The 20,135-nt window shown below is 39.6% G+C and overlaps 1 pseudogene; it reads left to right on the forward strand.

Moving 5' to 3' along the window:
• Positions 1-9,434: 9,434 nt before the first annotated feature.
• LOC124245038 (Y-box-binding protein 1-like) lies at positions 9,435-10,361 on the forward strand (annotated as a pseudogene).
• Positions 10,362-20,135: the final 9,774 nt, after the last annotated feature.

The raw sequence follows: 20,135 nt of genomic DNA on the forward strand, positions 1-20,135 counted from the left end.
CAGGTACTGCTTTGGGCAGCAGGACCTCAAGCCCCCTGGGATCTCTGGGAGATGATAAAGAACCAGCCTCAGAGTCACTGCCTTGAAGGGCAAGAAAGCTGAGGTATTTGTCCTCTAACTCTCATCCATCTTTGGCTGAAAGCTGCTCCCAGGGTTATTATCTCCCCACAATCTTTGCCCTGCCCCGTGAGCAGGCACAGACTGGGTGTAGGGTACAGCAAGAGACGTGCTGGAAAGTGGAGTGCAGGGGGTAATGGGTGGGCACTGACAGCATCCACCATGCTTAAAACTTCTACTGAATGCTTTAAAAATTTATTATTATTCATCCATATTATCTATTTATTTCTATTTGTTGATTATTAATACTTTACTATTCATCAACTCTAAGATGGATCTCCTCCATTTCAACATGTCTAAAGTTAGAACCCCACTCGTAATCCACAGGACATCTTTCAATCATTCTTGGCCAGCTGGTGGTTGTGACAGAGTTTTCCTTGCCTGTGCATGAATGACCTTGGATATTGTTCTTGGTGACATGACTGGACAACTACAATCTCTTGATGTTTCCATTCCAAAAGGTATTTAAGAACCACTGTAAAAAGTAATATCCTGATCATTGTCTAACGAAAACCTTCCTTTGGTATCTTTTGGGGACAACGAGAGAGTGCTAGCATCAAAATTTGCAGAATGGATATCAGACGCTTGGAAGAAAATGCTGGAGATAAAGGAGCACTCATTTATTAGGTTGAGACATATGAAATTTCCATTTTTTGGTCACAGTCAAATGTCAGCAATTTCATTTGGTTCCTTTTAGAAGAAAATTTGCATCACTAACATTCTTGATGAGGATGGAACTGCATGCAACGGCTTGAGCATTGATGAGTCTGAATTAAAAAGTAATCCAGAAGAGTTGGATTCTGAATATAACAATGTTTTAGGACTACTTTAACCAACTTATTTTACTAATATTTCTTTCTTTTTATATATGACAAAGATAATATTAAAAAACTTTCCATGGCCAGCCTGGTGGTGCAGCGGTTAAGTTCACATGTTCCACTTCAGCGGCCTAGGGTTCGCCGGTTCAGATCCCAGGTGTGGACATGGCACTGCTTGGCAAGCCATGCTGTGGTAGGCGTCCCACGTATAAAGTAGAGGAAGATGGGCATGGATGTTAGCTCAGGGCCAGTCTTCCTCAGCAAAAAGAGGAGGATTGGCAGCAGTTAGCTCAGGGCTAATGTCTCTTAAAATAAATAAATAAATAAAACAACTCTTCAAGTTAGTGGAAAAGCACTTGCAAAGGTAGAAAATAAAATTTTGCGTGATAAGAAAGCATTGTGTTATGGTTTATTTGGTAGTTTTCCTTTCTTAATGACATAAAATAATGGGACATCTTACAATCAAAAAGTGTCTCAGATTTGGTGAAATATATTTTTTCTCCACGGACCTCAGATGCAGAGAGTGAGGTTAATTATAACTCTCGGTTCACGTCACGTTTTCACCAGCGTTTTGTGGTAGGCCTAGCTCTTGTTTTATTATCTAATTCTTCCCTTTTTTCCACATTCCCCTCTTGTATCGTCTCACGCACATACACAGATATTTACCCTTTGTTGGTTTTAGACATTGCAAGTATCTTCTCCCATTTTACCTTTCTTTTGGCTTTGTCTGTAGTGTCTTTTGTTCAGCAGATATGCCTAATTTTGATGTAATTAAGTTGATTTTGTTGTTGTTGTTGCCTGATAGCTCATGTTTTTGAAGTTTTCTTTAAGAAGCCCTCTGCTTCTAGGTCACAAAGATTTTCTCCCATATTTTCCTCTGTTGACTTTACAGTTTTACTTTTTATACCTAGGTTGGTAATTATCTTGAGTCCACTTTCGTTTGTGCTGTATGGTGGGCTTTTTCTCCCTAGAGTGAGCAAGTTTGCCCTAGGCATCTACTGAGCAATCAGACTTGTCCCCCATTGATTTGTGGCGCCACCTTTATCATATGTTAAGTTCCCACATATGTGTGAGTCTATCTCTGAAGTCTCTAATTCTGTTCCATTGATCAGTTTGTCTGTTCATGCGTACATTATCACACGGCTTTCATCATCACATTTAAATATATCTTAATACATACTAGAGCAGCCCCCTTTCCATCTTTTATAAATCCACTGAGCTATTTTTGTGGACACTTCTTCCATAAAAATTTCTGAATAAGTTTATTGAATTCCTTAAAAAGCCCCATTGGAATTGCACTGAATTTGTAGATTAATTTGGGGCAAATTCAGGCAATCCATCCAAGCACATGGAATATCTTCCCATTAATTCAGATCATTGTATACACTCCTTATTAGAGTTAAAAAATTTTTTCTGCAGAGGACTTGTGGATTCTTGATTTAGTTTCTTCTTAGATATTTTATGATTTTTGTTGCTATTGTGAATAGTACTCTATTTTTAAAAGTGAGGTCTTCTAGTTGGTTGTCATTGGTTTAGACCAGAGAGAGGCACACTTTATCTGTAAAGGGTCAGATAGTAAATATTTTAGGCTTTGTAGTCACATAAGATCTCTGTTGAATGCTCTTTAATTTTTCACAAACTTTTAAAACTATAAAAATCCTTCTTAGCGTATGGAGCCTTATAAAAACAGGCCTTGGGGGCATTGGGCCCACAGGGTCTTAGTTTTTGAATTCCTGGTGTAGAACAATGCTATCAATGTATATAAATTACATTTTTATACTATAACTTTGCTGAGCTCTCTAATTAGTTCTAATGGTTCGGTTGATTGTTCTGTTAGTTTTTCTACATAGACGATTATATCATCTGTAAATAATGCTATTTTTTATATCTTCTCTTTTCATTCGTACCCCTCTTTTTTGTTCTTGTAAAGTTGGGCAGGATCTCCACTGTAATCTTCGACAGACATAGTGATAGTCGGCATCCTTATCTTGCTTTTGTCTTAAAGGGAATGCATCTAAAATTTCTCTCTTAAATATAATGTTTACTGAAGGCTTTGGTATATGACCTTTACAAAGTTAAGAAAGTTTCCTTCTATTCCTAGTTTTCTAGGACTTAAAAAAAGCATGAGTGGTGAATTTTATCAGAAGCTTCTCCTTGCATCATTTGAGATAATGCAATTTGCCTCTTGTAGCCTATTAATGAGGTGAATTAATTTGATAGATTTTCATATAATGAACCATCCTAGTATTCTTGGAATAAACCATATTTGATTAGGATTCCATTAGCTATTGTTTTAATATTTTTACAAGTATATTCATAAGTGAAAGAGGCCTATAATTTTCTTTTCATGTCTATATCTCATATTGAAATTAAGATTATACTGGTCTCATAAAATGAACCAGGAAGCTGTCACTTTTTTTTCAATTTTCTGCTACAACTTATATAATGTAGGAACAACTGTACTAAGTTTGGTAAACTTCATCTGTAAATAATTTAGGGCACATTCTTTTTGTGAGGGAAGGTTTTTAATTATCTCATCAATTTCTTTACTATTTATTGGCTTATTCAAATTTTCTATTTTTTTCTTAGATCAGTTTTGTCATTTTTTTCCATCAGAATTTATCCATTTCACTTTGGTCTAAAATTTATTAGTGTATAGTTGTTCATAATACTCTTTTATTATTATTTTCCAATCTATAATGTTTACAGTTAACTATCCTTTTCAGTTCTAATATTTTCTTCATTTGAATATTCTTTTTCCTTCATCAATCCTGCAAGAGGTTTGCTGTGTTACTAATCTTAGAAGAAAATGACCTTTAGTTTTGTTAAGTTTCTCTTATTTTTGTTCTCCATTTCATTGATTTCTGCCCTTATCTTTAGTATAATTTCCTTCCTTTTTGCTCTTTTGAATTTTTTCTACTATGCTTTCCCCAATATTTTGAGTTGAATTCTTATCTCATTTTCCTATAATCTTTCTCATTTTCTTATAAATGTGTTTAAAAATATAGATTTCCCTCTAGCACTTCTTTTGCTGTATTCACCACAATTCGACATATAGTGCTTTGTTATTAAATTTTAAATATTTAGTTTTTTAAAAATTGTGTTATTTAAAATGCTATTTAGTTACAAAACATAGTATTATAATATGCTTTTTGGTTTCACTACAAATAGTATTTTTGAGAAACTATATTGTTTCTGATTTCTAACTTTATTATGGCAGTAGACAGAATTATTGAGGCCATATTTATGGTCTAACAAATGGCCTTTTTTGGTAAATATTCCACATGGACATGAAAAGGACGTGTTTTCAGCTAACATCATACTCAATGGTGAAAAACTGAAATCTATCCCTCTAAGCACAGGAAAAAGACGAGGATGCCCACTTTTGCCACTCTTATTTAACATAGTATTGGAATCCTGGCTACAGCAATTGGTCAAGGAAAAGAAAAAAAATGGATCCAAGTTGGAAAGGAAAAACTAAAACTGTCACTGTTTGCAGATGTCGTGATTTTTTTTTGAGGAAGATTAGCCCTGAGCTAACATCTGCCGCCAATCTTCCTCTTTTTGCTGATGAAGACTGGCCCTGATCTAACATCTGTGCTCATCTTCCTCTGCTTTATATGTGGGATGCCTGCCACAGCATGGCTTGACAAGTGGCGTGTAGGTCCATACCTGGGATCCGAACCGGCAAACCCCGGGCCACCAAACTTAACCTCTGAGCCACTGGGCTGGCCCGCAGATGACATGTTTCTATATATAGAAAATCCCAAACAATCTGCCAAAAACTATTAGAAATAGTAAATGAATACAGTAAAGTTTCAGGGCACAAAATCAACACACGAAAGTCAGTTTCATTTCTAAACACTAACAGTGAAATAGCAGAAAGATAAATTAAGAATACAATCCCATTGGGGCCGGCCTGGTGGCGCAGCAATTAAGTTCTCGAGTTCCTCTTCAGCAGCTTGGGGTTCACCGCTTCAGATCCGGGGTGCAGACATGGCACCGCTTGGCAAGCCATGCTGTGGTAGGCATCCCACATATAAAGTGGAGGAAGATGGGCACGGATGTTAGCTCGGGGCCAGTCTTCCTCAGCAAAAAGAGGAGGATTGGCAGCAGATGTTAGCTCAGGGATAATCTTCCTCAAAAAAAAAAAAAAAAAAAGAATACAATGCCATTTACAATCACAACAAAAAGAATAAAATACCTAGAAATAAATTGAACAAAGGAGGTGAAAGTCCTGTGCACTGCAAATTATAAAATATTGTTGAAAGAAATCAAGGAAGACACAAAGAAATGAAAAGATATTCCATGCTCAAGGATTGGAAGAATTGACATTGTTAAAATGTCTATACTTCCTAAAGCAATATACAGATTCAGTGCAATTCCTATGAAAGTCCCAGTGACATTTTTCACAGAAATAGAATGAATAATTCTAAAATTTATGTGGAAAAACACGAGACTCCAAATTGCTAACGCAATCCTGAGAAAAAAGAGCAAAGCTGGAGGTATCACATTCCCTGATTTCAAAATATACTACAAAGCTATAGTAATCAAAACAGCATGGTACTGGCAGGAAAACAGACTCACAGATCAATGGAACAGAACTGAGAGCCCAGAAATAAACCCATACATCCATGGACAGCTAATATATATATTTTTTGCCAAGGGAGATTCACCCTGAGCTAACATCTGTGCCAATCTTCCTCTATTTTGTATGTGGGTTGCTACCAGAGCATGGTCACCAATGAGTGGTGTAGGTCCACACCAGGGAACTGAACCTAGGCCACTGGAGGGGAGCATGCTGAACTTAATCACTAGGCTATGGGGCCAACCCCTTGGACAGCTAATTTTTGACACAGGAGCCAGGAACATGCAATGGAGAAAAGAAAGTTTCTCCAATAAATGGTGTTAGGAAAACTGGGCAGCCACATGCAAAAGAATGAAAGTAGACCATTATCTTACACCATGCACAAAAATTAATTCAAAATGGATTAAAGACTTGAATGTAAGACCTGAAACCATAAAACTCCTAGAAGGAAACATAGGCAGTGTGCTCTTTGACATTGGTCTTAGTAGTATCTTTTTTTTTCTTTTAATTTATTTTTGCTGAGGAAGATTAGCCCTGCGCCAACATCTGTTGGTAATCTTCCTCTTGTTTTGGTTGAGGAAGATTAGCCCTGAGCTAATAATCTTACTCCACTTTATATGTGAATTATCACCACAGCATGGCTGATGAGTGGGTTAGGTCCCTGCCTGGGATCCAAACCTGTGAATCCGGGCCATCAAAGCAGAGTGTGCCGAACTTTAACCACTACACCATGGGGCCAGCCCCCTAGCAGTATCTTTTTGAATACCATTCTCCCCAAGCAAGGGAAACAAAAGAAAAAATAAATGAATAGGACTACAGCAAACTAAAAAGCTGCTGCAAGGCAAAGGAAACTATCAACAAAACGAAAAGATGACCTAACAATTGGGAAAAGATATTTGCAAATCATATATCTGATAAGGGGTTAATATCCAAAATATATAAAGAACTCATATAACTCAACAACAAAAAAACAGACAACCCAATTAAAAAATGGGCAAGGGATTTGAACAGATATTTTTCAAAACAACATATACAGATGGCCAACAGGCACATGAAAAGATATTCAACATCACTAATTATTAGGGAACTGCAAATAAAAACTGCAATGAGATATCACCTCCTGCCTGTCAGAATGGCTATAATTAACAAGACAAGAAATAACAAATGTTGGAGAGGATGTGGAGAAAAGAGAACACTCGTCCACTGCTGGTGGGAATGGAAACTGGTGCAGCCACTATGGAAACCAGTATGGAGATTGCTCAGAAAATTAAAAACAGAACTACCATGTGATCCAGCTATTCCATTCTTGGATATTTATCCAAAGAACAGAAAACACCAATTCAAAGAGATATTTGCATCCCTATGTTCATCTCTCCAAGACTTGGAAACAACCTAAGTGCCCATCAATGGATGAATGGATAAAGACGTAAAAACAATGAAATTGTGCCATTTGTGACAACATGGATAGAGCTTGAGGGTATCATGCTAAGTGAAATAAGTCAGATGGAGAAAGCCAAATACCATATGATTTCACTCATAAGTGCAGGATAAAAACAACAACAACAATAACAACAACAATGAAACACATAGATATAGAGATTAAATTAGTGGTTACCAGAGGGGAAGGGGGAAGCGGGGAGGGTAAAAGGAGTAAAAGGGCACATGGGTACTGTGATGGATGGTAATTAGTCTTTGGGTAGTGAACATGACATAGTCTACACAGAAATTAAAATATAATCGTGGACACCTGAAATTTATATAATGTTATAAACCAATGTTACCTCAAATAAAAAAAAATTTTTTTAAAAGAAAAAGATGTGTTTTATTGTTTGTTGAATGCAGAGTTCTGATATATCTCATAGCTTGAAGTTGGTAACTCTACTATTCCAGTCTTCAATATGTCTTCCTATTTTCTTTTTGCTTCATCTATTAATTCCTGAGAGTTCTCTGCTAAAATTTCCAACTATAATTGTTGATTTGTCTATTCTTCCTTACAGTACTATCAGTTATTGCTTTATGTATTTTAAGATTGTATTGTAAGGTGTGTTTATGTTTTTAGGGGTTATATCTTCTTTTCCTTCTCCTTGTTTTCAGTATATATTACTCTCCTTTTTCTCTTCTGATATTTTTTCCCTTACATTGTATTTTCTTAGTATTAATATGGCTACCTCAGTTTTCTCTTGATTCATATTTAATTTATATGTGCCTCTACATTTTTATTTTTCAATGTTTCTGTGTCTTTTTGTTTTAAATGTTTCTTTTATAGCCAACATATTTTTTGATCTTATTTTTAAAATATGATCTTAGAATCTCTGTCTTTTGATTGGTGAGAGTTAATTTTTAAAAAAAATTCTAGTATTTATCTTCATCATTTCTCTACATATTTCCTGCTTTTCATTAAAATAACTTCCATCCTTCTGGGACTCTTATTAGACATTGATGTACTGTCTATCCCTCAAATAGCTTAGCTTTTCTTTTAATGTGTCTGCATCCTTTCCTGTTGCCTGCTGGTAAATTTCCTCTATCTAATTTTCTTCTTCTGTTATTTTTTTCTATCTATTATGTTCCTTATTTCAGTTTTTGTGTATTTCATATTTAACTTTTCTGCTTGTTTTCTTATGACTTTTAATTCTTACTTTTTGATTGTAACATAATTCAATATCTCCTTGTGTATAACACATATTTAAAATTCTCAATCCACTTGCTTCAATTCTACTTTGCATGGTATATACTATTTAGCTTAATCTTTGTCAATTAAGGAAGTTCACCTCAGATGTCTAGTGATTTGTTCCTGTGGGCTCATGTTCACCTGAGAATAACTGCTGTCTCTGGGTTTTGTGCCTCTACTTAATTTTAGTGATGCAAATAAATAAGAAAGCCTGTAACACATAGACAAACAAGGATTTTTAAAAATTTTGTTACTGGATTTTTAAATTACAAAAGTTCGCATTTGCTTATTTCAACAAATTAAGCAATTCGGATATCTGTAAAGTTAATATTCTTTCCTTTCCCCATCATCAATCTCTGAAATGATTGATGTAAACACTTTTCTGGCGAATATATTAAATTATAGCGGGGTCTGGCTCTCAAATCATTACTCTGGAAATTGCTTATTAAAAGAAAGCATAGTATGCATGGCTATCTGTCCAGACCAATATTTATAAACTCATCCTTTTTCCTAGGTAAATAACATTCTGTGATACGGATGTTCCATAATTTATTTATCCACTCTTCTACCAATTTTTTCTAGTTCTTATAAATATAAGCAATACTGCAAAAAATATACTTGGCTCAGTTGCAATGGATAGAGTTCAGAAATAGCCCAAAGAATATACAGCAACTTGATACATCATAAAAGTAATATTTCAATTCAGTGGGGAAACAGTGATTTACTTAATAAATAATGCTAGCATACTAACAATTTCCATATGGGAAAAAAGTTATACTTCTTTCTTACATTATGTACAGAAATAAGCTCTAGATACAATTATTTAAGTGTAAAAAAAGAAATTAGGGGCCGACCCCGTGACCAAGTGGTTAATTTCGCGTGCTCTGCCTTGGTGGCCCAGGGTTTCGCTTGTTCTGATCCTGCGCGGGGACGTGGCACTGCTCATCAGGCCATGCTGAGGCAGCATCCCACATGCCACAACTAGAAGGGCCCACAACTAAAATATGCAACTATGTACTGGGGGGATTTGGGGAGAAAAAGCAGAAAAAAAAAAGATGGGCAACAATTGTTAGCTCAGGTGCCAATCTTAAAAAAAAAAGTTCGAGTTTGATCGGTAGCGGGAGCGGAGAGCGGACCCCAGAGAGCCCTGAGCAGCCCCACTGCCGCCGCCGGCCTAGTTACCATCACACCCCGGGAGGAGCCGCAGCTGCCGCAGCCGGCCCCAGTCGCCATCACCGCAACCATGAGCAGCGAGGCCGAGACCCAGCGGCCGCCCGCCGCCCCCGCCCTCAGCGCTGCAGACACCAAGCCGGGCACCCCAGCAGCGGCGCAGGGAGCGGCGGCCCGGGCGGCCTCACATCGGCGGCGCCTGCCGCCGGGGACAAGAAGGTCATCGCAACAAGGGTTTTGGGAACAGTAAAATGGTTCAATGTAAGAAACGGATATGGTTTCATCAACAGGAATGACACCAAGGAAGATGTATTTGTACACCAGACTGCCGAAAAGAAGAATAACCCCAGGAAGTACCTTCGCAGTGTAGGAGATGGAGAGACTGTGGAGTTTGATGTTGTTGAAGGAGAAAAGGGCGCGGAGGCAGCAAATGTTACAGGCCCTGGTGGAGCTCCAGTGCAAGGCAGTAAATATGCAGCAGACCGTAACCATTATAGACGCTATCCACGTCGCAGGGGTCCTCCACGCAATTACCAGCAGAATTACCAGAATAGTGAGAGTGGGGAAAAGAATGAGGGATCGGAGAGCGCTCCCGAAGGCCAGGCCCAACAACGCCGGCCCTACAGGAGACCCTATGGGCGTCGACCACAGTATTCCTACCCTCCTGTGCAAGGAGATGATGGAGGATGCTGACAACCAGGGTGCAGGAGAACAAGGTAGACCAGTGAGGCAGAATATGTATCGGGGTTATAGACCACGATTCCGCAGGGGCCCTCCTGGCCAAAGACAGCCCAGAGAGGCTGGCAATGAAGATAAGGAAAATCAAGGAGATGAGACCCAAGGTCAGCAGCCACCTCAACGTCGGCACCGCCGCAACTTCAATTACCGACGCAGACGCCCAGAAAACCCTAAACCACAAGATGGCAAAGAGACAAATGCAGCCGATCCACCAGTTGAGAATTCGTCCGCTCCCCAGGCTGAGCAGGGCGGGGCTGAGTAAATGCCGGGTTACCATCTCTACCATCGTCCGGTTTAGTCATCCAAGAAGAAGAAATGAATATGAAATTACAGCAATAAGAAATGAACAAAAGATTGGAGCTGAAGACCTTAAGTGCTTGCTTTTTGCCTGTTGACCAGATAACGAGAACTATCTGCATTATCTGTGCAGCATGGGGTTTTTATTATTTTTACCTAAAGATGTCTCTTTTTGGTAATGACAAACGTGTTTTTTTTTTTTTTAAAAGCCTGGTTTTTCTCAATACACCTTCAAAGGTTTTTAAATTGTTTCATATCTAGTCAAGTTGAGATTTTTAAGAACCTCATTTTTAATTTGCAATAAAAGTTTACAACTTGATTTTTTCAAAAAAGTCAACAAACTGCAAGCACCTGTTAATAAAGGTCTTAAATAATTGTAAAAAAAAGTTAAAAAATTAAAGTATTAGAAGAAAATTTTGTAGAATATACATATAATTTTAAAGTTGGGAAAAATTTTTGAAGGAAATTTGGAAACCTGGAAATAATAAAGGAGAAAAAAGTGAACAGATTTGAATGTATAACAATTTTTAATGTTTTATGTCTCTGTATGACATTGATAACACTAAATTTTTTTCTCCATGTCATTTTAAGGTCAAATAAATGTTCAGGTCCTGGATTTTGTCTGCCGAGGACTGGTGAAATCTTATTATTACTAAGTCTACACAACTGTATCTGTATATACTATACCTATCTAGATATCTATATCTACATAATTATAGCTGAGTTGCTGTAATGGGATTTTGTTCTAATGATTATGTCTCTAGAAATCATATCTCTACAATCTGGAAAGTTAACAGACCCTATAAAACAATTCTTCATTGGAGATTATTGTGAGGAAAAAAAGTTACATAGTTTATATGTCTCCAAGTTCTGAAACAGTTGTATGTATATGTGTGTGCGTGTGTGTGTGTGTGTGTGTGTTGAAGTTTCTTTTAGAGGGGATTTTGGAAATTTTATTAAGTAAGTGATAGAGGTGGTATGATGGCTGGAGAGAATTTCAGAGTAAATAGTGTTCTTTTGTTTGGCTTTTAAGTAGCAACTGTTTAGCTGTGGCTGGCAGGCAAATATACATTTGGATGCATTTACATTTAAAATGTACAAATATACATTTAAAATGGTGACTTTGTTAACAGACACCAGATTTTTTTTCTTTGTTCTGGATGATTAGTTGTAAATGGATCAATAAAAGTATTGATTTGCCCCACTGGCACATTAAAGGAGCATTCATTCTTTTAAATCTTTAGAGAGACATTTATTGCCCCAATTCACTAAGATCAATGGTTATAAATTAGGGTGTTTCCTCCGAAGTTTATAACCAGAATCTCATTTAATCAGGAACCTTAACAATGATCTAGTTCGACTCTAATCCCAGCTGTAGGTGAGGACACTGGGGCCAGAGGGATTAAGTAACTTCTCAGAGTTATGAATAGCAGAGCCAGGACTAGACTCCTTTGCTGTTATCTTGATAGTGAACCAGGTCTCAACAGCTGGCAGAAAAAGACTAGTGTCAAAGGCATTGGCTCAAAGACACTTAAATTGGAAATACAATAATTGTCCCCCTAAAGATTTCCTGCAGTCCTAGCATAAGATATTTTATGAGCAACATCCACTTCCTGACACTTTCTGTTGCTTTCTTAGAGTCCACTGAGAGCTGACATCTGCAAGGCAACATCCCAACCGCATGTGCCCTGAGCCCTGACACTTCAAATGTCAAGGTTTGTGTGCATTTAAACAATCGTTGAGCGAGCAGATAAGGGCAGGGAGAAGTGATTATAGGATTTGATTGGGCAGCGTAAAAAGAGGGGATTTCTTGTTTCATCTATTCGTGTTCAATCTATCCTACATGGATCATTAAATTACCTACTTAATTTCAATAATATTGTTATCCTAGCAGAACATACTTGGGCTTCTGAGTCAAGGTAAATTTTGATTTATTTACACATCAAGTTCAAGAGGCGTAAAATGAAGATGAGGAAGTGGAAAAAGCAAGTTGACACTTTTTTAGAAAGGCGACTTGGCTGTGAAGACTAATGGGGGGATAATTAGGAGGCGGTGTGTCTAAGTTTTCATGGGGTCTGGGAGGAAGAATTATATGATGCACATTCGGGCCTCCATTCTTTCTCATAATGCTATGAGTTGGTCAGAAGTTTTCAAATTCATGTCATGTTGGGACAAAATGAATCTTGTTGATTCAATATCCCTTGTGTCTGCCCTTGCTGCCTGTCTCTGCTGTTTTCAGCTGTTCATCATCTCTTACTTGGAAAATTTCCGTGATTTCCTCATTAGTCTCACTACTAGTGTCACTCTTCTTCTTATCCATTTTCTATGCTACTTCCAGTATGATATTTCAAAACATGCAAATCCTATTTCATTACTTCCTTGTTTGAAACCCTTCAGGGTCTCCCAACTGCCTACAGGATAAGGTTTAAAATTCTTAGCCTGGTAATTAAGTTCCGCCTCCTGCCTCCCTCTCCACCTCTATCTCCCGTTACACTCCCGAGGTTGGCCCCATACTTCGTTCAATCATTCATTCAATAACTCTTTGTTGAGTGTCCACTATGTATCAGGGGGTGTGCTGCCTCTTAGGGTGTAACGGGAGCAAGACAGTGCTCCCAAAAGAGAACAACTTGCCACTGCCACTTGTGCTGACCAACTCTTCCAGTCTTTGTCATGAACATAGTAGAGCAAGCCCAAACCACACACCTTATATGAATTGTATCATAAGTTAGTGTAACTTGAATTAAAAAGATCTTTGTTCAACAGGTTAGAGAATAAAAAGAAAAGCCACAGGCTGGGAAAAAATATTGTTAATCACATGTCTGATAAAGGACTTGTATCCAGAATATTCCAAAGCCTCAAAATTCAATTATAAGAAAACAAGCAAACAAACCAATTAAAAAATGGGCAAAAGATTTTAACACTTTACCAAAGAAGATACACAATGGCAAATGAGCACATGAAAAGATGCTCATCATCATTAGTTATTAGGGAAATGCAAATTAAAACCACAATGAGATATCACGCCTATTATAATGGCTAAAATTAGAAAAGGAAACAAAACAAAAAACCCTGACAGTACCAACCTCTGGTGAGGATGCAAAGGCAACTGGAACTTTCATACATCGCTGGGGGGAATGCAAAACAATGCAGCCACTTTGGGAAACAGTTTTGCAGTTTCTCATAAAGTGAAACTTATGTTTACCATACAACCCAGCAATCACACTTCTAGGTATTTACCCAGGTGAAGTGAAAACTTATGTTCACACAAAATCTTTATGGAAATGTTTATAACACCTTGATTCGTGATTGCCCTGAACTGAAAAAAACCTCAAATGTTCTTCAACTGGTGAATGGTTATACAGACTGTGGTACATCCATACCATGGAATACTCCTCAGCAAGAAAAAGAAATGAACTCCTGATATACTCAATAACACAATGAATTTCAAGAGCTTCATGCTAAGTGAAAAAAGCCAGCCTTTAAAAGCTATGTGCCTGGCGCCGGCCGGACAGCTGAGTGGTTAAGTTCGAGGGCTCCACTTCAGCAGCCCAGGGTTTCACCGGTTCAGATCTTGGGCGCGGACATGGCACTGCTCATCAAGCCACGCTGAGGGGGCATCCCACATAGCACAACTAGAAGGACCTCCAAGTAGAATATACAACTAGGTCCTGGGGGGGCTTTGGGGAGAAAGAAGAAAAAAAAGAAGATTGACAACAGATGTTAGCTCAGGTGCCAATTACCAAAAAAAAAAAAAAAAAAATCTGTGTGCTGTATGATTCCATTGATCCGACAATCTGAAAAGGGTAGAACATGTGGACAGAATACAGATTGGTGGTTGCCAGAGGCTGGGGAGGAGGAAAGAGTGGTTGACTACAAGGGGGTCTGGGGAAGTATTTTGGATTGATGGAACTGTACTATATTTTTTATTATGGGAATGGTCATATGACTATATAGATTTGGCAAAAGTCACAGAACTGTACACAAAAAGAGTAAATTTAATGTATGTAAATTATATGTCAATGAAAAAAAGAACCAATGAGATATATCGGTGCAATTGCAGCTTCTTGTCGGCCCCGCTCTGTCATTCGCATTGAGCTGTGTGGTAGACTTGGGAAAATCCTGGGCCACGGGGTTGCTGTGGCTTCCAGTCCTCTCCTTCCCTGGGGAGCAGCACATTTAGCCAGCTGAGAGAACCTTTCAAACACAGCCCACACACTCCCATCTAGCTTTTTATCCACTCAACTCCTTCAGGTTCGGGAGCCTGCTTTGTAATCTGACGGGTAATTTACTAAATTTGAATGAGAAACAAAATAAATATTTTTTCTTTAATCCTACTAAGTTAATAATTCAGATGCATTTTAGGGATTACACTTTCTGTCTTGGCGTACTAATGATTTTTCCAAAAAAAAAAAAAAAATAATAAGTTAGCTTCTCCAAGCCCTTCGCTTAGAACATTTTTAATTGTTCCATCTGAGTTTCCTTTCTTTTCTCTGGGGTTTCTGGTCTCTACTGAAGATTCCAGGGAAAAGTGTAGACGCAGCTGGTAGGACAATGATATTGCTTCACTCTTCTGTCCCACTGCCAGACGACAGAACGTGGTCATCCTACCCACAGTTCCTTTGGCTGTAGGGCTAAGCGTTCTGAGGACATCTTGATTCCAGAGAAGCAGTTGATTTGCTTTTTCCTTGAATATGCTTCCTGTTTTCTAGTGTCGAGTTTGAAAATACCTGGTGATAATAACCCAGTCCTAAAGGAGTGAAAACATAGTTATAACATAGAAAAATACATTGGTTGCACATGAACATTTCCCACATTTCCTGGAACCTTTCTCAGTTCAGAGGAAAGAGAAAGGAGCTAGTTCTTGGACTTTAAATTATTACTATTTTTTTGACTTTCTTGCTTTAATCAAGTATAATTTTAATCCATTTCCTCCAAGCTGAATTTTAGAATTTCCCAAGATGTATTTGGATTCAGTTCTACTGAAACAAAATATTTCCAATCTTAATTCTTTCTCCACTAAAATAGGACCAAGATTTCCTTATGCGAGTAAACAAGAATATTCACTGTCTAACACAGTACAGAAGAGAAAACCAAGGGGCCACCTTCCCGCCCCTCCCGGTTTAACGACAGGGGTGGGGAGGGGCAGAGGCCAAGACACAGTGCTTCCTGAAGCCCTGAGCCCTCATTGGAGTGGCTTTTGAGCACTTTCCCTTCCTGCAATGAAGGCCAGCATTCTTTCGTAGTCCCACAGCTGACCCTGCTGCACAGATTAATTTATTTTTCCTGAGTCCATCTTGTCAAAAAACTCCAGGGCCAGGAACCTAGTTATTTCCAAATCAACCTTTCACCTTAGTGTCTCCCAGTGATGTTCTTAAGGAAGTGAGGAATTTGATGTGTCTCAGACCAGGTGACTCTGTTGACCCAGGGCAGATCTTGGGTAATTCTCCTGCTGCCTTGAGTGGACCATTCTGTGAACCAATGAAGCAATGAGATGGCAGCTCAAAAGGAAACTACCAAGCGCCCATCCGAACATGCTTACTGGTCCGCTGTCCCCCTGTGCTGAATGCCAGCTTAACCCTGTCTTCGCCAAGAAGTTCTCTCTAGGCACTAACTTTTCACGGGTGATGGCATGTTTCCCCTCTAAGGTTCTCCTTCTAGTTAAATGCCTTTGGAAACCTCACTTGGTACTTAACATAATACCTAACACGTACATTTGCTCACAAATACTTGGGGACTGTTCTGCCGTCTTCCTGAAGTCTGGAGCCTATTTCAGCTTTTTTAGAGCACAGATATAATTTATGGGTGGGTAGAGGCCTCCCAGCTTTAGAGGCTCTGAACTCTCTGAGAGGCTTGGCTGGGTGTGTCCAGACTTTCATCCCATTACTATGGTCTCCTGGCTTAGTCTGATGACACCCAGCAGATGGACTTAGAGCTCTTGTTTTCTTTGCTGGCTTATATCTGTCTCTGCCTCCCCAGTTTCAACACCATTGAAGGATATCAACACTGATAATGACAATGATAATAACAGCAACAAGAGAACTGAGAGGCAACACAGCATAGCCTGGACTCTGCAGGTGACTACCTGGCTTTACATTCTATCTCTGCTGCTTACTAGTTTTGTTACCTTGGGAAAGTTGCCTGACCTCTCTGTGCCTCAGTATTTCATTTGTAAAACAGAGGTAATAGTCTTTATTTCATAGGGATGTTTCATAGTGACTTATGAGTTAGTGTATGTAAAGTTCTTTAAATTTCCTATGTTAGCTATTATTATTATCAGTATTATAGCTACCATTTATTGAATGCTTACTAAGTGTTGGGTACTAGTAAGAGCATCTCACATATGTTATCTTATTTAAATCCTTACAACAACCTTGTGAGATGAATATCCTTAGACTCATTTTATAGGTAAGGAAACTAAGGTTCAGTAACTCACTTAGATAATTCTGCCTATAAGTGGTAGAGCCAGGATTCAAACTCAGGGTCGCCTGCATCTGAAGACTTGCTCTTAACCAGATTGCTAATACGTCTTCTCATATTAATGTGGTTAATCACAAATATGGTACAGTAATTCTTGTAGCTAACTTTCTTTTTAATCTGGGTTTGGAGGGAAACTCAAACCCCTATTTTTTTTTCTGCTTCCACAACCTCTCGTCTCCTATCATGGATGGCAAAATACCTTGCCAACATCTTGGAGAGAAGTGCAAGCTGAGACAACCATCTCAACACCTCAGCCACAGCTTTCGAGATCTTCAGGATGCTTGGATGCCTCAGGGAGCCTGGCCTTTGTGAAGGCTAGGTTGCCTGGGGTTGGGGGAAATTTCGGATGGCACAGGAGATTTGGTGGTGATCTGGGCTTCCACGCTCCTTTCTGCCTTACTGGGCAAGCCTAGAAAGTCATTTACCCCACTGAAGTTCTCTGAAAAGAAAAAGAATAACACTTGATTGATCAGGTTTTGGAGGGAATTTAAAAATATGTATGATGGCTCTTAGTAGGCCCTCCATAAGTGTTTGTTTCTTTGGTTCCAGTCTAGAGCCACAAGTGTTGGCAAGACTTTTACAACGAATACCAGAAGGATTTTTTTATGTATCAGACTTAACCCTTATCACTAAGTAGGAAACATTCAGAGTGTGTCCTCCAGGCCCACATTATAACTGAGTGCTGGCCAGGCACTTGCATGAAATACATTAATCCTCCCGACTCCCATGTAAGATAGGGACTGTCTCCATTTTGCACATGACAAAACTGAGGTTCAGAGAAGTAATTTGCCCAAGATCATACAGCTGGTTAGTAGGAGAGTCAGGGTTGATCCTGATGACTCTATAGCAGAGCCATCTTTCTATAAAGGGATAGCATGAGTGTCATTCATTCATTCATTCATCAAATGTTTGTTGATCATTTGATATGCGTTTGGCACAGTTTTAGATGCTATGTGTATAATACAGAAAATAATGTGGGAATTTACACTCCAGTTGAAGAAACAATCACACAAATATTGCAAATTTAACAGTCTGAATTCTGCCCCCCTCTCACTACAAAACACTTGAAAATTCTGGATAAAATATAACAGAAATATTGTAAATGGCATAAGTGAGCTCATAAAAACATAAAGGAAATTCCCAAGGTCCAAAAAGAAGAGGAATCTGAAAGACAAAGTGGGGGACATTTGAGTTGATGTTGGGCTCTCCTGGGGATAGGGGGCTGGTGGTCTCCCTAACCTAAAAACATGGCTTCTAATGCTCAAGGGTTGGAGGGGATCTGAGACCTACATGGATCTGGGACACTCAAAGGGCCACACTCTCAGTGAAAGGGTGGAATTGAAGAGGGAATTGAAGAGGAATTGAATTAACCTGCCAGCAAAGTAAAACGACAGGGGAATTTGGCCTGAATCAGGGTATAATCAGCTGTGTCTTGTGAGAATCCATAACAATAGGCCCTTCACAAGGGTTTGGGGTTGAACAGATATTAATATGTGGCCCAGGAGCCTCCCCCACCAAGCCAACAGATTAATGCAAAAATAGTGATATTACCCGTGGGGCACTTGGGAGAAGCAAATGCAAAATGGATCTGGAGGGATATACCATCAACACAGGATTCCACAGATAAGGCCCCACAGAATATGAATATACAGTCCCGGATCCCCAAACACGCGCTACACCGTGAGCCACCGTCAGCACACAGAGTGGTTGTGGAATGCCACAGAGCAGCAAGAGTCTGAGGAGTCCGTGGGCTGGGCTGTAGATGCTGAAGTGATCTGGGGCTGGTGGCAAGTGGACAAGCCGACGTCCTCAGCGTGAGAGTGGCCCTGAACAGAGACAAGGAGGTAGGTCTCGGCAAGTGCGCTTAAGGCAGGTGAGTGGTTAAGACCAGCAGGAGGCGAAAGTTTTGTTTAGGGGTCAGTGAAAGACAAAACTGAAACAATAAGGTGAGGCCAAGTTGTGAGGGCCTTTGAATGTCTTACCAAAGGTGGAGAGGTGACATGATGAAAATTTTGAAAGAAGTCTTTCCAGAATGTCTGATGATGCTTAGAAAATCTAAAGAAGGAGTTAGGAAGACCAGGATTGCTATCTGGTGGGATGCGTGGCAGGTGGGGAAAATGGACAGAGGAAGGACTAGCCTGACCTGTGAGAGCTGGAGGAAGGCATGGAGACCCCCTTATTTAATCCAGAAGTTTCAAACTGTGTCCCGCAGAGCCAGAGCACTCCTCTGTGATACCCTGGGTTGGGGGGTGGGGGTCAATGTAGGAGAACAGTTTGCTTATTTTATTTCATGAAATTTGGCCCTACATATGCTTTTATATGGAAAAATAACTTTGCACCTTTGAAAAAATAATAGAGCTTTAAAATAAATAAACTATATTTTTTAAAGCAAAGGAGTGAGCTAAAGTCTCAGGCCAAAGCATCCTAGGTAAGCAGGTACTGAGATGCATAGTTCTCCCTGTAGAGCATCGTGTACTGTTGGGTCTTAATACATCATCTTCTTCTGGGAGGAATGCGATAACAGTTGGTCAGCCCCTCCAGATAACTGTGTCCAGCACACTGTCAGCTTTGTGGAGGTCATCCTCACCCCTCTCAAATCCTTCATAACCACAGCAAAATCAAAAGGAAACCCCCAGGCGTGGTGAGATCTGTGCAACCACCCCAGGACCAACTGGCATCAAAAGTAGGACTGCATGTATCCCGCAGCGTTGATGCAGCGTCAATGGAGTGTGGAGGTCTGTGTCGGAGATGGCACGTTTACAGGTGAGGAGAAGGGCCCCTTTGTATGGATGAACCACCTCTTCTCTCCCCTGCCAGGGCTGTAATTTCTGCTTCGCAGCCCAGGGAAGGCCAAGGGGTTTGAACCTGGGCAGAAGGAAAGGTAGGGGGTCCGCATGCGTTTCATGGTGGGTGTGTTCTAATCCAGCTTTGTCAGCCCGTTGGCCGAGGAGATGAAAAGAGCCGGGACACCAGAGCTGGGCCTTGAGTTAGGCTGAAACTACTAGAAGATGCAAACTGATAAATAAACATGAAAACAATGAAGCTCTGCTGATCCTCTGACAAAGGACAAATTGCTAATCTGACCTCCCCGCCAGGATGGCTGCCTCAGTTGAACAAAGGTGGCTTTTATAGCTTCTGTTTTATTTGTAAACTAACTGACAGCCTGGTCAGTTAACTGGATTTACTCTCACCTGCCTCCGAGGGGGAGGGGAGGTGGCAGGTAATCCTTTCTTTCTCTGCACGTCGAGGGGAACGGTCACCT

Source organism: Equus quagga, chromosome 9 (genome assembly GCF_021613505.1).
Source record: "Equus quagga isolate Etosha38 chromosome 9, UCLA_HA_Equagga_1.0, whole genome shotgun sequence".
In the NCBI taxonomy this organism is placed as follows: domain Eukaryota; kingdom Metazoa; phylum Chordata; class Mammalia; order Perissodactyla; family Equidae; genus Equus; species Equus quagga.